At 41.2% G+C, this 3961-nt stretch overlaps 1 long non-coding RNA gene across 1 annotated transcript; it reads right to left on the bottom strand.

Moving 5' to 3' along the window:
* Positions 1 to 851: 851 nt before the first annotated feature.
* On the bottom strand, positions 852 to 2199 carry LOC127921890 (uncharacterized). Its single transcript, XR_008109884.1, has 3 exons — positions 1916 to 2199; positions 1446 to 1478; positions 852 to 1157 (listed from the first exon to the last, which is right to left on the bottom strand). It is a non-coding gene; the product is annotated as an uncharacterized LOC127921890 (long non-coding RNA).
* Between the last annotated feature and the right edge of the window lie 1762 nt (positions 2200 to 3961).

The raw sequence follows: 3961 nt of genomic DNA, 5'->3' as shown, positions 1-3961 counted from the left end.
ATCAACCTCGTGTAAATAGATAACCAACTACGTGAAAATATAAGCATTGTTTCTCTGCATGAGCTGCCTAAATCAGTTTGTCTTCTGCTTTACAGGAAACGTTCAACAGCGAATGGTGGAGAAAACCAAGGCGCTGTTCAGGGCTCGAGTGCTGAAAACTGCATTCCTGAAGAAACAGGATCTTAACTTAGGCCAACGCAAATACCCTTTATAATCAACTAAAATGATTCAACATCGATTGATTTGACTTCCACAATATATATTTACACATTATATGTCTGTTTTGTGTTCCTTAGTGGCTTCGGTAACTTCATATATTGAGCCAGGCAGTGTTGTGACTTTAAGCGTTCAACGGCATCTGTTCTGTGGTGCTGAAAAAATAGCTCCCGTTCTCCTGGGCGGAAGAGCTGGACTTTAGTGTTTCTCTTTACCTTTCAAATGACTCGTTGGGAATACATACAAATAAGTTTCAATCACTTATTACACGATGGAAGTTCATCTTGGCCAATTTGATACTAGATGTAGTAAAAAATAAAAAAAATAAAAAAATGAAAGTGTAAGCTGCGATCGAATCAAACGCAACCTTTACCGTCATGTGACCAAGAACAAATAATACCCCACGACTGGCTATAAAGTAACAAATAAAGTCAATTTAGAAGCAACAAAAAAATACGTATTCATTCGGCGATGAATATCTACGAATAGTCAAAATAGTACAAACGTGATGCTTGATGTGTAACGAAAAAAAAAAAAAAAAAAGTCCAGACCGGATACTTGAGCATCTCCTTTCTTACTCTCCTGAAACATGTCGACTTACTCAAAATGGACGCTACATTTTTCAACCTTTCACGTAACACAACTTAAAGAGTATCCGGACAGAATCAGCAGATTACGTTGAGGAATTCTACAACACAAAGACTAAATCAATGCCTTTTACTTTGAAACCTTTTTTTTTTTTAAAAACAAGCACATTGTCCTGAACATAACGGTCTCACACAATACAAGACTATTGCCGTGACATGAATGATGATTATAGCCAACGTCAGTGTATAATAAAGCAATACATATGCTTTTTGGGGGGGTTTTCTTACTTGTTTTTCGCTTAGGGCTGTTATTCTGTTGTGTCTTTCGTGTCGTTGTTTCTTAAGCTCTCCATCCTACAAGTAAACAAAATATCATCAGTCAAAAGCAATAGGATTATAAATGGGACCAAAACACCAAAGTGTAACCTAACAATGTCGACACGTTTCAAACTTATGCCGTTGCGTTATAAACCAAAGTCACATTTGAGGACAAAGCAGGTGAAAAGTCTGCTCGGTAAACAGGGTTTACAACAAGACAATAAAGAGATGTAATAATGCTGGTAAAGTTTCCTGCCACACTCCCTAACCCTAACCAGCCGTGTCTAGAGGACGATTACAAGGCTTTCACAAATAGACATTTACCTGCGGGTCTTGCTTCATCTGTGCAACTAGTTTCTAACCGGAGGAGAGAGAAAAAAAAAACGAAAGAGGAATTAGAAAAAGTGTTTCAAGTTTAGTGTGTAAAGACAAGATCAAAGCAGCGAAGCATTAGGAGCGAGTCGGTTTCTACAGCTCATAAATATTCAGGTCGCGTCCTGCTCGCCACACAGGACCACCGCATTATTACAACCTAGTTGTTGATGCTCGAAACAGACCCACGACAATAACAAAGTAGTCTAAAAAGTATCCCACTCTCATCTGAAAGTGCATGTTTATGGCGTCGCACGCACATACCACAGCTAAGCATAACAGAGCACATACTCTTTTTTTCTCGCTGGTAAAACCGAACATGTCACGTTTGATCCCTCTGAGATTTGCTTTCCTCTCTACACCACTCGCTCGCTCAAAAGACCACCAATAAGGAGTAGAATGAAACGACGTTTCGTTTTTACCTGATGACTTTGAATCTCGACTTTCAACGCCTCTTGCAGGCATTGTAGTTCCATGTTCCGACTTTCAAAAACACTTTTGTACCACTTTCGATGTAATCAATGTGAAGTTTAAGTGAATTAAAATGTTTTTTTTTGTTAAAGCCGACAAATAACAATCGAAAGAAGAACTACTCAGGCTGCAAAGCAAGTTCTTGCTTCTTTGCTGTGTAGAGGGCTCATCACTCACTTTACGCCGCTGAGCAAAGTGCTCTAAACACGGGGGAAAGGTTTCAGCACCTGGACAGATCCACTCTAAAAATAACGCTGCGTCGACGCATCCTCTCCAAACGGTCGATTTATTTTTCTTTTGATCATTTTTAGTTGAATAGTGGGGACTATATTTTGTCCGAGTGAGCGGCTTGATTTCACTTTGCCTGGGGAAAAGTTGCGCTTCGGCTGTCAATGCTAATTCGAAAATTCCCGGATGGAGCAGTGAAAGAACAGAACTCTCCCCTCGTCTGTCTTTCTCTCCCCCTCGGTCACAAAAGCATACACTCAGTCATGCGCACTCCTGAATAAAATACACTCAGGTTGTCCACAATATTGCAAGGATAGATAACTATTTTTCTTAAGTCCAGGATAGATAACTATTTTCTTAAGTCCAGGATAGATAACTATTTTATTAATTAAGTCCAGGATAGATAACTATTTTATTAAGTCCAGGATAGATAACTATTTTCTTAAGTCGAGGATAGATAACTATTTTATTAATTAAGTCCAGGATAGATAACTATTTTATTAAGTCCAGGATAGATAACTATTTTATTAAATCCAGGATAGATAACTATTTTCTTAAATCCAGGATAGATAACTATTTTATTAAGTCCAGGATAGATAACTATTTGATTAAGTCCAGTAAGGTGCATAAGGTTAGGCTTTATCACGTGTAGAATAATAGACTTACATTGTGTTCATTGTTATGTTCTAATATGTTACTACTAGGTTGTTACTGAAGTAAATATACAGCTACAGCTCCCCCCTAAAGAAATGCTCTTTAACACACTCAGAGGGACATTGGGTCTGTAACACACTCAGAGGGCCATTGGGTCTGTAACACACTCAGAGGGACATTGGGTCTGTAACACACTCAGAGGGACATTGGGTCTGTAACACACTCAGAGGGACATTGGGTCTGTAACACACTCAGAGGGACATTGGGTCTGTAACACACTCAGAGGGACATTGGGTCTGTAACACACTCAGAGGGACATTGGGTCTGTAACACACTCAGAGGGACATTGGGTCTGTAACACACTCAGAGGGACATTGGGTCTGTAACACACTCAGAGGGACATTGGGTCTGTAACACACTCAGAGGGACATTGGGTCTGTAACACACTCAGAGGGTCTGTAACACACTCAGTGGAACATTGGGTCTGAGGACATAACACACTCAGAGGGACATTGGGTCTGTAACACACTCAGAGGGACATTGGGTCTGTAACACACTCAGAGGGACATTGGGTCTGTAACACACTCAGAGGACATTGGGTCTGTAACACACTCAGAGGGACATTGGGTCTGTAACACACTCAGAGGGACATTGGGTCTGTAACACACTCAGAGGGACATTGGGTCTGTAACACACTCAGAGGGACATTGGGTCTGTAACACACTCAGAGGGACATTGGGTCTGTAACACACTCAGAGGGACATTGGGTCTGTAACACACTCAGAGGGACATTGGGTCTGTAACACACTCAGAGGGACATTGGGTCTGTAACACACTCAGAGGGACATTGGGTCTGTAACACACTCAGAGGGACATTGGGTCTGTAACATCAGAGGGACATTGGGTCTGTAACACACTCAGAGGGGGTCTGTAACACACTCAGAGGGACATTGGGTCTGTAACACACTCAGAGGACATTGGGTCTGTAACACACTCAGAGGGGACATTGGGTCTGTAACACACTCAGAGGGACATTGGGTCTGTAACACACTCAGAGGGACATTGGGTCTGTAACACACTCAGAGGGACATTGGGTCTGTAACACACTCAGAGGG

The sequence above is a fragment of the Oncorhynchus keta genome, unplaced genomic scaffold (genome assembly GCF_023373465.1).
Source record: "Oncorhynchus keta strain PuntledgeMale-10-30-2019 unplaced genomic scaffold, Oket_V2 Un_contig_2392_pilon_pilon, whole genome shotgun sequence".
Lineage (NCBI taxonomy): Eukaryota > Metazoa > Chordata > Actinopteri > Salmoniformes > Salmonidae > Oncorhynchus > Oncorhynchus keta.
This window is presented reverse-complemented; position numbering and strand designations above follow the sequence as displayed.